Here is an 18,498-nt window from a genome sequence, read left to right as displayed (position 1 = left end):
GATAAGAGCCTGCTCTAAACGAAAGGCACACACAATTTAGCGTTCCATCCGATGGATGGCATCCTCCACTTGTTAGCACGAAGCAGCGCCCCAGATAGGGATATAACTACAAAATCCTGCCATCTCCGGGATTCAGTGCCCTACTGCCACCGCAGATTTCCCTTCCATCGGATGGAGTTTTGGGGGGGTTATGTATAGAGTACTCCCCTCCACATCTTCGGCCTCAAGCGCGGGAAGCGACATCCCCTGCCCCACCGCCGATTCCTCGTCCCATTCCTTCGCACCGTCGCCGATTCGCACTCGTTACCTCTTCCGGTATTTGCGAACACTTCCGAAGGCTTCATCGGGAAGGGCATTGCCCAAAAGATCATGCCATTGGCATACAAATTTGATGGTGCGTGTTCTCGGCGTGAAAGGGGCGCACACCCTCCGATGGCTCGCAGGCAAGGCGAGAGGCGCTTACCCTGCGCCCACCCCTTCCCCGTGACAAGTGCACGACGAGCGACCCCTTGCCACCTGACTCCCGTCCAAATCCAGAGAAACCTGTTGCGTCGAAGGGTTTGCACCCCGTCCCCAGGCCCAAATCTCGTCCAGCCACCATCGGGTGGTGCGCTCCTCCTTCGAGTCATTATTTGGAAGGCATCAAATTGTGACGGAATCAGAGGAATAAAACGGAGCACTGAAAGTCGGCGACCTTAGGGCCACATTATTGGTCCACGAACAAAATAAAGAAGTTGTGCAACTCGGAAAGAAGGTCACAGCCTGGAATGCTCTTAGAAGCCGAGTGGGTCAAGTCCGTAATTAACTCCACTCCATTCATTTCTTTGCCTACAAATTCATTAACTTCCCACGCGGCAATGTTTCTACCTCCACGAGTGTTTAAGAGACAGCCACGACGCCAAAGGCTGCTCCAGAACACAATCGTGGAACATTAAAATTAATGAATTATAAAGTAGCCTCGGCCTAGAGTGCTTTTAATCTCCGGGAGTTAGACGGTCCATAGGAATAAGGCAATAGGTGTAAACTGCGTCTTACCCGTGAACTATCGTTGACATTTCAAGTGATTTTTTAATTACTTTTCAGTGCGAGGAGGAACTTCGACCCTTTCTAAGTTAGGCGTCGTCTCTTTTGACAGAAGTGAGGCTCGCCCTCAAGTGAAGCTTGCCGGGATTAATTGAATGCGCATGGCACTGGTATTTATTTCATCAAGAAAACCACTTGCGGCTCTAGGTCGAGCCAGAACGACCAAGGAGTGAGTAACACGAGTTCCACGTTGGCACGTCGTCACTTGACTCGCGTGTCGTTTGGCATACCAAAATAACCATGCCCAGACATTAACAGTGAAACCTGGACGCAATCATAATCTTTTTGGTCACATTTTCAGATAGGTAATACATGCCAGTTGGCGCAGAGCATTTACTTAAGACTGACCCTGGGCCATTGATAGCAAAATGCCTTAGACGTCGTTGAAATGAATTTGCCATGACCGACCTTCGCTTTGGTATGTGTTAGTATTTAACTTAGGACATTTTCCTAAATACGCTGCATTTCTCCAAAATCGCAACGGCCTCCGCACATGCTCGCCAGGTGCTTAGGGTAAAGAGGGAAGGGTATTACGACGGGGGGAAGTGGGAGAGAGTGGGCGGCAGCTAGGAAAGGGGCCCCCCACCGCCAAAAGGGAAAGCCACCGGTAGACGAGGACTACATAACGATAATACCAGTTTCTAACAAAGCTTTCGAGGTTCTCAGGGTCATCAACCATCACAGAATAGAGAGCAGGGTAAAGGAACACTTAAGCAACGATCTGTTCGGTCGCGTTATGTCATTGCAGTAATGAAGTCACTAATAGAGAGAGGAACATAGAGCACAATCAGAATAGAATCAATAGAATCATCGGTCAGTTTCGTAGATTTCATATAGGCGTTCGATAGAGTTGATTGGGAAAAACTAATGAGTAAATTGAAGAAAATAAGAATATTTTGGAAGGATAGGAGGCTAATCCTCAACCTGTAAATGTCTCAGACTGCTCAGGTGCGAGTGGGGAACGGGAGAGTCCGGATGGGCAGTGTTAGGAAGAGGTGTAAGGCAGGATTGCCCATTATCACCGTTGCCGTTCACCCTGTATCCAGAGGAAATGATCAAAGAGGCATGGGAAGAACTGGAGGTAGGAATGAAAGTGGACGAGGAATTCATAAATCAGTTAGGTTCGCTGATGACCAAGCTTTAGTTTGTCAGTCAGCCAAGGGGTTGCAAGCATTGCTGAGTGAATTGGAAATTCAGAGCGACAGGTATGGGATGAGAATCAATATTAATAAAACAAAGGTAATGTTAATTTCCAGAAAGAAAAAGGTTGAGGTGAACGTTAAAATAGGAGGGCAAAATTCAGAGCAGGTAGAACAGTTTACGTATCTCGGTAGTGTTTTGGATCAACACGGTCAAAGTAGTAAGGACGTAAGGAGAAGAATTGCCCTAGGTAAAGAGGCTTTCACAAGGAGGAGGGAGTTGATGACGGGGACTTTGAGTAAGGATGTTAAGAAAAGACTCGTAAAAACTTTCATTTGGAGCGTAGCTATGTACGGCGCGGAAACGTGGTCACTGAAGCAGGAGGATAGACGTAGACTGGAGGCTTTTGAAATGTGGGTGTGGAGAAGAATGGAGAAGGTGAAATGGACAGAGAAGAAAACAAATGAGGAAGTTCTTGGTATGGTGGGCGAAGAGAGGGGTTTGTTGGGAGAAATCCTATGGAGGCAGGAAGAGTGGATGAATGGCGTATTGATAGGCAGTGGGATGTTGAAGACTGTAGTAGAGGGGGAAATGTTAGGCAAACGAACAAAGGGCAGGAACAGGATAGGGATGTTGGACGAGATGAAGTAAGTATACAGAGATGAACAAGGACTTGATGTATATTAGGATGCCACGTAGTGCTCCGCTAGGATAGGCAAGGGAAATGTCGTAGCACTGTTGTGGTACTTGTTTTCATCTAAAAACCTACCTTACCAGTAGGTAACCATTGATAGAAACGGAAGCTAAATAATTTAGCCATTGCCTCCTCGCTTGTTTAAGTTTACTTTTGCAATTTTAAAGGTTTATTCAGTCAGGTAATCGCTAGGATTATAACCAACGCGCGGCACAATCTATCGAAGTTTCTTGTTTGACTGTTAAAGCCTTCGCTGGCGGTCGAGATTTTCTGCCACTAAACAGACTTGTTTTGAGAGCTTGGCCAACACATTGCTTACATCGCTCACTATGGATCTAAGGTTTCCGCCACTTACCACCGGTGGGCTGCGGTGTATTTTGAGCGCAGAGGGCGTGGTCCATCCTTCCCATCAACCCCCTGTACTTTAAACCTCCTTGGTTTGACAGCGAAAGTCAGCCTTGCTCGAAGATTATATTGTCGGTAAAATTGATAACGGATATTGGGCGAACAAATCGGGAATCAATCATACGTGGCGATTAGTGAATTATTATCTAACGAAGAAAAACAAGCCGTTCTTAATTAACTCGATTTTATTAATTTGAGTAACCAAGGTATGTTGAGATGGTTTGGGCAAGTACGGTGTGTATGCATGCACAGATGGGGATGAAGGGAAGGAGATGAAGGAAAGGAGAAGGGGGAAACAGGGGCACGTGCAAGAGGAGTGTGGATGGGAGAGCTGGAAGGGGCTGCGGCCCAGGAGGACGTACTTCAATCAGACCGAGGACAGTCGAAGCAAAGGCCAGCTTAGGAGTACCATACTTAAGTTAATGACAATGCACCTATCCATACGGCTCAAGTTTTAAAAAAATTGACTCTCAAAAAAAATTTCAATCATTGTACTGTTATTACTCGGCTATTTCGACTTACGAGTTCGCCGACCACTAAGTTAGCGTTATCTTGTCCGAACATATTGGTAGGGTTGTAAGTATATGAAGTTCGGAGAACACTAGAGTTGGTGTTGAGTCAGGATGACAGGACTACACCAAGTTAGACCGAAGGCAACAGTTTTCTCTTCCTCACGCCAAGTGGCAAAATATTTGAGCCACGTCCAATTAACGGGACACTACTTAATCCCGGAGCCCGGTATTTCACCTCCCCGGCGTCAGGCTCCGCTCCCCCCGCCACGTACTACTGCGTGCGTAGCGGGGGTTGGGGGGCTCCTCCCCCTCCCTCCCGCCGGCGGTGGCGCGAGGGAGCGGCCGAGGAAGAGGGACTTCCGGCAGACCCCTAAAGGAAGCGCCACCGACGCCCTCCCCCTCGCGTCCACTCGCCACGACACAACCTGTCCCTCATCCCTGCCCAAACCGCCCCCCTAGCGATTGTCGCAGAGAGAGAGAGCCTCGCGTAGAAGGGTCGACAGGCGGACCACGAAAGCGCCCCATCTGATTGCGAACGAAGTCCGCCTTTGGTAATAATGACCTTGTCGGAGCACACTCGAGGGTAAGTGGGGCCTTGAGAAAGGAGGGCCTCCAGGGAGCAAACTGACCTGCATCTATTTTTAATGGGCTGCATACACGTGCTCCAATTAAAGTTCACTTGGATTGAAATTATTCACATCATTACCCGACGAAACAAACCACATGCTAAATGGCAAATAACTACCCCCCATCTAAGTCGCCCACATGGCCGGCAAAGATATTACTCGTGTCTCTCATTATTTCTTTGGCTCCCCAACAGCATCACTTATAAGTGTTCCATTGGATTTTAAAGTCTCTTGCTTGCCTCCTGGAATCAATCGGGAGGCGGCGGCTTCCGTCTGCTCCCTCGCCCGATGAGGCTCCAATTAGACAGAAAACAATTCGGCCGATCTAGATTTGTAAAACATTGTTATGATAGCGAATGATGATCGTAGCGAATCCCAAATATTAAAGCAGCTAGGCTGGGAATTACTCACGGAGCGAAAGTTAAATTATAGATTGAAGCTCTAGCATTAATTTGAAGGAGGTCTCTTTAGCAATGATGTTAAAAAGGTATTATCACGCATATCTTACTACGGTAGGAGAGATCATGTCAATAGAATTAGAGACATCAAGTGTAGAACGGATATATTTAAGATGTCATTTTTTCCACGAACGAAAGGGGATCAGGATAACATGGGCCGAACGCGGTAGGGTCATGTTCGGGGAAAATTATTCTGGTGTGTGCTCGCCCCTGCCACACACCCAAGCGGTGGCTTGCAGGGTAAATAAATATATTTCCTCTCTCTCTCTCAACCCTACGAATCCTCTGTTGCACTCATTCCTGATGATGGCAGACGCAAAACGGCGATAATATTAAATCAACACAGACAAGTCGAAAACATTCTAAAATGAATAAATAAAGTGGAAATCTAAAATAAAATACGCGGACGGACATCCGGTTTCAAGTCAGGTTTCAAAAAAATTCCTATTTGGCATCGTAAGAACGGCCCAATACTCGAATGTCAGCCTGTCGTCTCGCCGCGCCACGCTGACTGTATTTGCGTTCTACGGGCGACGCCGCCGACTAGCGGCCAAGAGGAGAGGCTTGCCCCACCGCTGAGGGCCTCTGTCCCGAAATGGCGATGAATGGGGGAAGGGGGAAGGGATGAGGGGAGGGGGCGCCACTGTCAATGCCCTGCCGCCAATGGAAACGGAAGGCGCGTCGTGCGTGGGAGGGGAAGGGGTCGACATGTCGATAACGGTTCCGAGACCACCTCCTCCAATGCCAATCCCATTCAGGCAGGCATTTCGTAAAAATAATCGAATACACTTCAAAAACATTGTCATCCAAAGAGGAAAAGTAGACACCGGAGATGAATGCAATGGACTCAACGCCAAGATGGAGATATGGAAAGTTAGAACGCCGTCAAGGGTAGGGAAGATGGAAAACATAAGGGGAGAGAAATGGAAAAGGAATGGAAAGGCAGGTTTGCGTGAGGTGTGACGAAGAGAGAGAGAGAGAGAGAGATTGATTCGGGCGGCGAGAGGGAATGATTGACAGTGGAGGAAGCAGAGTGACCGTGGAGTCGCGGTGGTAGTGAAGGAACTATGGATGTCGGTAGAGACTGAGAAGACGGTGAGAGAGAGGAGAGTCAATTCTGAGATGAAAGCGGAGTCCATTCAGATGCACGAGCATGCTGAGCAGAAGTCATCTGGCGGAAGAATAGGAAGAGTTTCTACGATGAAGCAATTTGATTAAGTAGGAAAGCTAAGTTCAGCGTTTAGGCAAGAGGGAATAAACTGGAGCAGGTGGAGCAGTTAAGTGTATTTTGGCGGTATTTTAGAGGAGAAGAGAAGGATTGGGATAAAGAAAAAGGAAAAATAATTCCGAGAGCGAAAGAGGCATTCGCAAGAAGAGATTGGCGACGCGTATGCGGGGCAAGAAGTAATTAAGTATATTAGTGGACACTGAGTATAGACGCGGATCGTGTGCTTTCTGGATACGAGACCTTGTCATTGGTGCAATGAGAGGACGAGATTGCTTGAAGATTGCTCGAAGGCGAGGTGGGCGGATGTGGCGAAGGAGAGCTGAGAGACCATTGTGGTTGGTGTCGGAGAAGAAGAAGAGGCAGGGGAAGTGTGTGAAGGTGGAGGGAGAGTGGAAAAATGTATCGTATGTTGTCGTGATAAGGAAGGGAGATTTGGACGAAAGGAAGTAATCATCATCAGCAATTCACTCCTAGGATTAGTTTACTTCAGCTACTACATTCTTCTCTATTTGAACGCAAGGCTGCATTTTCTATGGAGAATTGTTAATGCGGTGGCTTCCCGTTGCCTTCCACATCGCAGTAGTACTGCGGCCGATACCGTGAATTCCACTCTCGCTGTGGCAGCTGATGCCGGGCCAATCCCACACGGTCTGCGCCACCAGTGCCTAATGGCGAAACTGCTACCTTTCACCATGGGTAGCTTTGCAGTAGGAGTCAATCTTTCTCGTTGCCCCGTTCTGAAATACCATTAACAAAACCGTATAATTTCCGCCGGTCACGGGAATGGAACCAGCGACCTTCGGCTCCACAGGCAGACCCGCTACCTCTGGTCTACCCCCGCCCCCTGGAGGAAGGAAGAGCTATTGGGGCAGCATTAGAACACGCGGATGTTACGAAAACATAAAGAAGGAAAGAACGGAGGACAAGCAAAAACAATTCTTCTCGATTTGTAGAGGTAAATAGCCGTTAGAGACCGTATAAACAACTTCCTTTGATACACGTTCGTAGAATAACTAGAATTAATGACGACGTTAGTATCCTATGGCTTCAACAACCACTTCGGACGTTCTTCATTTCATATGGCTTTCCCCCTTGGATCTTGGTGTTCACTCGTAATGGCATCTCGCATATCGTATCTTAGTGACGCCCCCAGGACATATCCGAATGCAAATGGCATAAAGTCCGGCCAGTGACCAAACACCGTTGGATTGGCAGCATTGTCCATCGCCTGCAGGGCGGAAAGGATGAGCCTTGGCCGCAAATAAAAAACACGATACTTCATTCAGTTGGAACTGGCTCCACTCCAAAGCATCCAAGCAAAATCACTCGCCTGCATTCGGAGTTCCTCGAGCCTCCACAACATTGCTGTTCTTGGCTTGTTTTTATCGATCGACACACTGAACTACACTCCTAGAAACAATCACACGATTACAAAACAATTACGTAACTATAACTTCCAAAAAGGTTATCAGTATTCTGCGTACAATTTTTCCCTTATTGATTGAAATTAAGCATTCGAATAAATAATAAATGCCGACGTTTTTCGAAATGTTTATTTAAGCAGTATTAGTGGAAGGCAGCAACGGCGTATTCCCAGTTGCTCTACAACGCCGCGCATTGGAGGCAGTTGCATACAATTTGGAGCCACGCCACCGACTGAAAGCAATGTGATTGCAAACACGTCCTTGTAAGGAAGGCGCTCTTTGGAAATTGTTGAACAAACAAGAGCCCAACGGAAATATAATTCTTAGCCTACGGGTAATATCAACGATCCTAAAAATTAGAGGATTTTGGCATATCGCGAAGGATAAGACAATCGCATCTTCAGAAATTGGCCAATAAAAATCACATGTAACTATATATTACGATTACCACTCATGAAAATTAATGCCGATAACCCATAACACTATCGAATCAACGAAAATCTCTCATCGCCCTTGCTTTACATACTTACGCGTTAGCATCCCACATACATCAGAATGGATCAGCTGTACAGTTCAGACATTTCGCATCAAGGGAGCCTGTCAATTGCCATTGAATTCCTTTTCTCTATAATCCCAGCGGAGCACCCATAGCGAGTTTCTCCGCGCGTGTACGTCAGGCAAGGAACCGCTGGAAAAAGCAAACCGATAGCCGCTGATCCCACCATGGTGGCTTGTTGCCAAGGTAAGCCGCAACCACGGTGACGTGACGGCTCGCGTTGATAGTTTTGCAGTGGCAACGCGAGGCAAAATCAGTGCGGGAGAATGGTGCGTGCGTGGGATAAGGAAATGACGAGAGAGAGAGACAGATAAGCGCAAGGCCACGTGATTTCTCAAGAGGTCTGAAGTGCTGCTTTGGGAGCAAGGTAATTCAGTTTCTATTCGATCAGCACAAAAATATTGAACACAATATTTTTGGCATGACGCATTGCCTTGCCGTTTCCAGTGCTAATCTAGTATTAGAGCGTTAGACCACTCGGACCGGAGGGCCCGGGTTCGACTCTCAGGCAAGCCTATACGGGCACCCTCAGCTCCACCCAAGCTGTGTGATTGTTCGGGTGCCAATATCTTCCTGGGAAAGCATAACCGGCACAGGGAAAGGCGCTGGCCCTCTTTATTACCCTGCTAATGCGTGAATTTCACACGCTGTATGGTACTCAGTGAACTCTACCATCACCTACCAAACCGACCATCGATATATTGAAAACTGAAATTGCGAATATATATGCGAGGAGGAAAGAAAGTAACTCACGACAAAAATTGTTTGTCGGGTAACTTTATATCGAAATGTTGATTAACTGTTATGTAACAAAACCAATAAGGAAACACGGTAGGGCGTTGCCAGCCGAGAAAGTGTGGGCTACGAGAGCTAAATCCTGCCATGGTACGATTTCGGTGATAGGAGATTCATGTGGCATGGTAAGAGGCAACAACACGCGGGATATCACGGCGAGGCGCAACACGAGCGGTATTGGAGACAAGCGCGCGCGCACACACACACGCACCCCTCGCCCGGTCGGCCTTCTTTCCCACGCCCCTGGGAGGGAAGAGAGTTCGACGCCGGGGCACCGGGACAAAACAACTCTGAGCAGAACAAGCCCCCTTATCTCGTTCCATTATTAAACCCAGTCGATGACGTAAGCGCGGGGGGACTTCCTTATCGAAGGAAGCGGCGGGGATGCTGCGAGGAGGATGTCACTCAGGGCGGGAGGGCACACGCCGTGTCGCAACGTGGGGAGGGAGAGGGGGGAACGAGGGGGGGAAGTCTCGCAGGTTCCATTTCTGCGAATACTGCATTAGCCATGGCATGCATGGCATTGCGGTGGGTTGGGCGGGCGATTCTTGGAAGTCGGCCTGGAAGCAATGGCAGGTGGTGTTAGGGAACGAAATTATTGATCTATGTTTCCCAAATAGGGCTTCCTGCAGATGTGGTCTCGAATTGTGAGCGAGGGGGAGATCCCTTATCTATCTTAGATCTCTGATCAGCAGCGAAAGCCTCTCAGTCTTCTCTCTCCAACACAATTGATGCGGCGCCATTACTTCTTCCTCAAGATACGCCATGGAAAGTGTAAATTGAAACGAGAGATTCGAGAGAAATAGAAAAATTATACAAACGAGCGACGAGGTCAAGATATTAAGCCACTTAAGTTTATATACGCGATTTCACGAGGTAAGCTTTGGCCAAGCCATTTTGGATTGCGAAGTAGTTCGAGAATTACAGAATACGAAATCAAACGTGATGGGGCAAACATTATAACCCCTGATCTGCGAAGTTTTCCGTGAAGGTGAGAGGAAAAGTTCTCATGGATTAATTCGCAATGTATTTATGAGGTGGCATCTAGCTGGAACACTATGCCAGATCAGTTTTAGTTCCCATTCCATTACAGAAGATAAAAGTTCATTTGAGGAGCAAGCGACCAATACACCTACATTATACGGCTACGCAGATGCGTGTGTTGGATGAAGAGTAGTCGGCATGGGCAGCGTGAGAGAGAGGATTGCGCCGGGTGACCATTATCACCCATGTTTTACAACGAACAAGAGGAGTAGAAGTAGCACGTGCTATTTGGAAAAGCATAGAGGGAGAATTGGCATGAATTGAAGTCGTTGGGGAATTCATTAAATCGGTTAAATTCACGGATTATCGAGCTTATGTTAGCCAATCTGCCCAAGGGTTGCAAGCGTGATGAGCGCATCAGTGAATCTCATCACAGGTTTCGGATGAAAATCAACGAAACAGAAGGCTTTTGAGGTTTGAAGGAAGGCTAAGACAAACGTGGAACTAGGAGTTAAAATATCAGTAGGTAGAACAGTTTACATAGAGTAAGAATGATAGGAAAGGATAGGTGAAATTTCGAAATGGAGCGCAGTGCTGCACGGTGCGGGGACTTGGTACATCCAAGACTATATGTCGGGTGAAAATAGGTGGAATTGGGATGCGGAGAAAGAAGGAAAAGGTGACATGGAGGGAGGAAAAGAAACACAAAAAAGGGAGTGCCAGTTAGGGCGGGGGAGGAGAGGAGTTGGGGCGTTTGGGGATACAAAAAGGGGGCGCGAAACATGGATGTGGAAGATTGTGAATTGCCATAGGATGTCCGAGATTGCGGTTGAGGAGAGAACGTTCGATGGACGAGAAACTGGGATGAACCTGATGAGAACGTTAGGCGGGACGAAGGGAGGTGGGAAGAGAGTGTGGGGGAAGGGCTTACCTTGGTGAGGGGTATCAATCAGGCTGCGCTTTGTTAGGTGAGGCTTGGAAATGTAGCGATGTTCAGTCTGCGCCCTTCCTTACACCTTTACCTTTGACAGTAGACAACCAAATAATAATAAGACAACCACCCATGGCAAGCACTGCACGAGGCCAACCGCCGAAAGATCTACTGCCCAGGTAAATACTCGAATCTCCGTAAGTGCGCTACGTGTTCTGTTCACAAAGTATTTCGTTACCAGCACAGCTTCCTTCATTGCAACCTGGAGCATTTTCCCCGATTAAACAAGGTCGTTTGGCGAGGCGAGCTGAGCATACACCGAGCTGGCCGCAGTTTTATCCACTCGTTTTTCTCGATCGGAGATGACTCGTGCTGCATGGCAACAGGCTCGATGACGACTGAATGTGAGGAATCCGATGGCGACACCACCAACGATTTCCTTTCACGGTCGTCACACGCACACTTACTTAACTATTTGTATTTATTAAGTCGAAAATTTACCCAGCGGAATAAAATACCCAAATGTTACCAAAGAGGGGTAAAAAAATTTAAAATTTTGTACGCTTGGAAGCCACTGGAAAACAAATACAGATTGACGTAATTTACCTCTATAAAGTCATTAATCTCAAATACATAATCGGGTTTCTAGGGAGAGGCAAGGAATAGCATCGTCGTACAGTTCGTGTCCATCCAAAACCTACCTTAAATTGTGACTACCTTAATGATATTAACGGAGATGTATTTTGTAATCACATCACATTCAAACATTGATTGTGTAAGTCATTGTTTTATTTCAACCATTTAATATCCTGCGAGCCACAACTAGAGTGTGCGGTAGGGGCTGATTACACACTAGACCACCCTTCACTCAAAATACTTTTCCCTCCAAGCGCAGACGGACAAACGTTATTTTATTCCGATCACGTATCGTAGAGTAGTACATTTTAGGGCCACCCTCAGCTTAGGTCATTTGTGCCAGAGGGGATGAATGGGAATGGATAAAACCCGGCGCCGGCATTAGCTTAATCTTAACGAAAGGCACCAAGGGGTCTGCAGTTTAACGTCCCATCTGACGGACGGCACACTCCCTCGAAGTGCCCTCCACGAAGCTCCTCAAGCAGGGAAAAGATAAAATCTGCCTTCTCCAGGATTCGAACCCGGGCCTTTTCGGTGGATAGCCAGTACGTTATCCACCGCGCCAACTCGATCCCCGAGAGACGAAAAGAAACATGAGGTGGGATTCAACGTCATTTACGGCCAATTAAAGTTAATAAACCCGCATAAAAATGCATGGGTAATTCTGAAGAAATAGGTTCAAGTTATCGAAGAAATTAAAAGGTAAAATTTCAAATTATAAAGCGTAACTATTTATTCACCACAACAAAACAGACTTCGCTCAATGTTTTGGAAGCACTAGCCTGCCATATGCGCATTAGAGAATTGCGCGTGAGCAATACACACAAGGGATGAACAACAAGCCGAAAAAAATTTCCGGGGGCATTAGAAGAAGGAAACTAGAGTCACGTCAGTCGAATATTTCAAGAGGATACTCCGCACGATCAAGATGTCCACGACAGGAGAGCAGCCGTATCGAGAGTGAGAAAAGTGTGCGTCCCTGCCTTGCCTGAAAACACCATGATGATGACATCATCATCACACATTCATTCATTCATTCCTATTCGTGACTTCTCCCCGACGTCTTCCTTCCCTACGTTTCTCCCGAACCCGACGGACTATCATTTGAGGACATTCCTTGATCGGTTTGCTCGCCTACTGAAGTCACTCCGACTGAATTCGACCCTACCACTGCTTTAATTAGCGCTGGGAGCCGCCAGGACACACCTCACGACTAACAATAGGAATTGTGGCGCGTCTCTCTCTATCCTGGCATTCCTGATTCGTATTAACCGAGTCCCAGCACAAAAAAATCCCCATTAACCCCATTACCCTAAAATTTAAAAAAATGAGTACTAGCATTCTTTTCCCAGACTGAGCGAGGCGGCCACCCTTGGGAAGCATCGGTCGATCGAGAGTGGACACTCATGACATGAAGGAATCACACGATATTTCCGAAGCCCGTTCAATCTTCTGCGGGTTCGCTGGCGACGGGGCCCCTCCGACTCAAAATCAGCGATAATCTTGCAGCCCAAACTTGATTTATTACAAAAATATACTTCACAAACAAATTATTCGTCAGGGTCGGCTTAAAAGCAGTCTCTTTCCCAAGGTATACATTCTTCCTAACGGCGTTTCCACTTTTTAAAAGGCCTGGAACGCTTCTTCCAGGATGCTCATAAACTCCTCTGTCGAAATGTTCTCAATCTCTGGAATGGTGGCAAATCTCTTTCCTTTGAGCGGGTTTTTAGATTTGGGAACAGGAAAATATCGCATGGAACGCCAGTTATGGTGAGTAGGGTGGGTGGGGAAGCACAGTGGTCTTGTTTTCGCCTAACTACTCACGAGTTGGGAGAGACGAATTAGCCGGAACATGGTCGTGGTGAAAAAACCACTCGCCGCTCCTCCATAGTTCGGGCCGTCTCCGCCTGATTCTCTCTCTTTGATAACCCCCAGGAAGTACTCTGTGTTGACTGTTTGGCCTTCATTTAGGTATTCGAGACGCGCAACCCACCCCCTTTGTATTGAAAAAGTCAATATCACTTTGACGTCCGAACGAACTTGTCGAGTTATTTTTTGGGACTTTGGTTTCGCACTTTGGTTTCGATGTCGTATCCATCATCACCTGCTTTGATCCTGGACAACACTTCAGCTCGATCAAACAGTTCCTGACGGACTTGAACTCGATGTTGTTTCCGTTCTGCTTTCATCATCAGGCGAGGCATGCATTTGGATTAATCCTCGATTTTTCACTCAGGAATCCATAGCACGAACCAATCGAGATACCACGCCCTTCTGCAAATTCCCTGACAATCATAAAGTCGATCTGCACGAAGAGATCGTTCACTTTCTCGATGTGGAGGGTCATCAGTCGACGTTCATGGTGTTCCGGAACACTCTTCGTCGTTCACTGATTACCACCCCTTATTTAACAGGGCAAACCACTCAAACGCGTGGTACGTTTCATAGCATCCTCACCTTGAGTCTTGGTAATCAACTTAAAAGTTTCCGTGAAGGATTCATGTCGAGTTTCATGCCGAATTTCACATAACAACGCCGCGCCTCCAAGTAGACCATTTCCAAGGAATCTGTTTTTTATTGCACGCAAATCGCACCCCTTCACATTAACGAGCGCAACTGACAAATAAAACACGACATCAACAAAGTGGTAGAAACTGTTATTCTTGGAGTTTCCACACACGCAAAGCGTCGAATCGGATTAAAAAATAAACAATCGGAGGCGCGCTATAACCAACTTTGGAAACCTTTGGATCATACCTCGTGGCGCCCCGCCACGCATGACTTCGAATTAAGAGCAAGGAAATCAGCAGTCAGTTAATTGGTGGTTGACGTGTGATGGACAGGGGCGATTGCGCTTCACATCGGAGGGCGCCGGTGACGAACGATTGCACCTAATTGTGCAATCCAATGCACGTTCTTTCAGCGACCGGTATCATCACGGAACCTACACTAACAGCGGTACTGCTGTGATATATACGCACTTGAATACTGCATTAAGTTGTTGATGTTATAAGGGCATAGTGTCGATATATCTACTTGGCAATGGAAACAGATGAAATCGCAGGTTACCGCAATGCACCACGAACAGATGGAACGCAATGTCCGGCGGCTCCATTGCGGTGTTCCACGAATATCGCAAATCCCAAGGATGCAGGCAACAGTGGAGTCGCGGGCGTGTGCATCTGTAATCTGCGCGAAGGTCATCAGCCGGAGTGAAGGGGGTCGAATGGGAAGGGGCGGGCGCGAGGGAGGGGCCTCTCGCAGGGCAGGGAACAGAGTGAGTGCACTGGGCGGGGCAGGGTACACAATGTGGGAGGGCGTGCGAACGCCACATCTCCAACCAAGAGCTGAAGCACGACTACGCGCGTGAACCGAGTGCGTGTTCGGGTTAACAACGGTCACGCACCTCCGGAATCGTTTCATCCGGTCAACCTCGGGGGGAGGGGGGAGAACTAGCGGCTTCGACAGACTGCCGATGCATCGCCCGAATTCGATTCATTCAAACAAGTTATACACACATACATACACACACACACACATACATACACACATAGATATTTTAGACTGTAGGAGAAACATGGTTAACGCACGTAAATAAACACTTAATGAACTAACTACGCTCAACAGAAACGGTTGAGTTTGTCTATCGTACGATATCCATTGAACACAATATTGAATTAAAACATAAATGAATTTCATCGAACCAAAATATAGAATAATTACACTCTTATCAATGACTTTTGTCTCACTGTTTTTCTCCCTCCTCTACACTGCCTTTACTTTTTTCCAAAACGCTCCTAATGAAGCCTGGTCCCTTTGAAGGTTAATGCGCTTACCATTCTAACGCGTGTCGCTCCACTGTGTCCCTGTTCCCATTTTCGTCATTCGAGCTACCCTATTATACCCTTAAAAACTCAATCTTCGAGGCAACCAGCAATTAAATTACCACTCAATCATAATATCTAGTTCCTCTTTCCTATTATTCCACTACTACAATAAACATGGGTCATCTGGCGAGACTGGCAGGTCCATGGAGGAGGCCTCTTCTCCGCCATGCATTCCTTTCCTCCACCCTTCTCTTCGTTTACACGTCCCCATCGCCCAGCCACCCCTGTTCCACTCCGTCCGGCGCCCTCCCTCCTTAGCACCCGCCCGAGCCTATTCCTCTCCCTTTTCAGCCATCTCCTCCCTCCACACCTCGGCAGCTCCTCATCCCTCGCCCTTCCCTCCGTCCATTTGATGCTGCTCGCCACCCCCCCCCCCCCCGGCACCCACATCTCTAACGCCTCCACCCTTCCGAAACGCAGTCCACGTTTAACATCCATCTAGCATCACACTAACATAAATAACACATCAACTAGTCTCTTTTTCTCAGCCCATACATCCATTCTGCTGCAGAACACTTTCTTCTCCCGCCGAATACTTCCCTGGCCATCGCTACCCTTAATTCAATATCCATTTAAAACCCCTCCAGCGTTTTGTTACCTCCGCACCCAGACATCTGTATCCCTCCACTCGTCTCGGCCCTTCTCCTTCCATATCGATATATCTATTTCCTCATCTCCACCAATATTCATCACCTTGGTCTTGACAAATTCAAAGAAACTGCGAGAGATATCGCAACAGTAACTTTTAACGATGTCATCAGCCGATGCGCATTGCAATGCAACAATTTTCAGAGCGTAAAAGCATTCGCCTTGATCGGAATCCCGGGCAAGGCGAATGGGCGACCTTTACTTTTATTCTCATTTTCATTATTAGTTAAAATTTAAATTTCCCGAAAGTGAGCAAAAAACGTGTTACGAGTGTCACAGTACCTGCAATCGCCATAAATCCAAAGCCCGCACTAAAACCTGTCACCACAATATGTCCAATCTCGCCATAGAATTACTCCGTAAGATTAACCGCGGGCGCGAAAACGGTGGGATGCCAATCCACAACGTCTGGACGCTAACATTACTCAATTCTGGTCGACATCGGTGCGATATCGACCACGACATTGTCGACGGTGGAAAGAGGTAAACAATAATAATGAGGCACGAGTCGGGGGGGAGGGGGGGGGAGGATGAGTCAGCGTCTCTGTCGAAAGAGCGACCCAGTTCGCCAGATGCGGCCGCAGAGTTATTTTCATGCACCCCCTTTACCCCTGCCCTCCCCGAGGGGGAGCCCATCTCAATGCCAGGGCGATGCCGGGACAATCGCGCACCCGCTCACTCACCCCGAGGGAAGCGCCAGCTCAAGCTCCCATCCAAACCTATCCGAGCCGAGAAATTTCAAACCAACGCCATTCTCCGCTGGGATATTAAGCCATTCATAACGGGGAAAGATGAAACGGAAGTATAAGCTGCCACAAGGGAAAGGTGTACCTAATTACACTCACGGTTATCGTAATTAGCACCGCTTACTTTATTAAATGCTCCTGGTTCACAATTCGGTGGACGAAAGGGCAACCGTCATGGTTTCTACACTGAAATTTTCTACGCACATATTAACGCAGATTTTCTCGCGAGAATAACAACATATAATGGTATTCTCTCGTCGATGAAACCTCAATTCCAAATGAATCCGACATCATCCAAGGATCTCAAATCCCTTCTCTTCTATCCACACAGGCAAGAGGGAATTCACGCCCTTGGATGCTCCGTCCCAGCCGCTCATATCTTGAGAACTCGAATGCTATATTTAAAATATCCGTTTAAAGATGCGTATGGAAGCTACACTCTAGAAACGCGATTGGGCACCGATAGGGACACGGAAAAACCGAACGAAGCATTTCGTCACAGGGAGACGCGGAGAAAGCCATTTACCTTACTCCCCGCGAACAATTGGCGGTTATTGTCGCGCCGAAGACGGCAGTTCCCGTATCCTGTCACTCGCGGTCAGCGGCCTGCGCGCCCCGCGGGGTGTTTGGCACAGCCAGAGGCGGAGGGGCGGGCCAAGGGAAGACGTCTGATCCCCGATTATAAAGAGCCTCGAATGGACTAATCGATACGACTAATAATAGTCCCCCCCCCGGTGCCGTGCGACTCCCGCACGATCGAGTCCCCCATTTCCGCAGGCGGGCGAGGGAAAACAATTATTGGCGGGGCGCCTCGTTCCCATTCGCACCAATCAATGGGGAGGCGTGATGCGGTGTGGGACGAACCCCTCCGCTCCCCTCGACGACGGAGGGTTTCAATTTTAGACATCACGCAGAGGAAGGAGGAAACTAAGCGTCCGCCGAGGGATGGAACAGCCCGTCGACACCGCAAAACATTTCCGATTTCGAGAATTCGACTGATGCACCGTCAGTCGAGGGAGCGGTTCTGACTTCGATGCGCGACGAAAATCTAGTTGTTCTTTTACAATTGACATGAAATCTTTCTTCTGTTAAAAAGATTATAAAAAAGCGGTTAAATAAACAGCTGTTAATGTTAAATAAACTGGTTAACGTATCCAAGATATTAGAGGAGGTGGGCTGCTTGGAATCACAGATTATTAAATTAAATACTTCCACGTTTCCAGTCACACAAAACTTGCTCAAATCAGCCTTTTCGATTTCCCCTTCCCACCGCCGCGATTTCGCAACGGGGCCTCAAGAGGACGTGGATGCGAGACACGCCTCCGAGGTTGTACAGCAGAGTAAACAATGTACGCGGCAAACGAAATGTTACGCGGAAAAACTACGTAATTTCACACGCTTAAAACTCTTCACAAACCAAGCACAAAATTACGAACTAATAAAAAAATCAATAATTCACCAGCGAAAGACATCAAACTTCAGACGACTTACTTTCTCGGAAATGAACACGAGAGAGTCCGTTCCGGGCATTCATTTACACACGGGTGCATCAGTTATATTCATCACGATTGATGACCAATCTGAGGGTGTTATGGTTGCAGGGCCACCCCTCGCCGAAGCACGACCGCGGTGTATTTTGAGATGCGAAGGGGTGACACTGGGGTGACACAGTGCTCTCAGGGATGTTAACAGTAACACCGCCGATGCAACCGCTGCTCCGCACGCAAAGCGGGAGTGGAATCAAT

At 47.7% G+C, this 18,498-nt stretch overlaps 1 protein-coding gene across 1 annotated transcript in view; it reads right to left on the bottom strand.

Moving 5' to 3' along the window:
• LOC139694952 (serine/threonine-protein kinase MARK2-like) overlaps positions 1-18,498 on the bottom strand; it is a 137,833-nt gene that overhangs the window by 76,361 nt on the left and 42,974 nt on the right. The gene's annotated exons all lie outside the window — the stretch shown is intronic.

This window comes from Hetaerina americana, unplaced genomic scaffold, assembly GCF_022747635.1.
Source record: "Hetaerina americana unplaced genomic scaffold, ioHetAmer1.1.p SCAF_6, whole genome shotgun sequence".
NCBI classification, from domain to species: Eukaryota; Metazoa; Arthropoda; class Insecta; order Odonata; family Calopterygidae; genus Hetaerina; species Hetaerina americana.
Note: the sequence above shows the minus strand (reverse complement) of the source record. Positions and strands in the feature narration are given on the sequence as shown.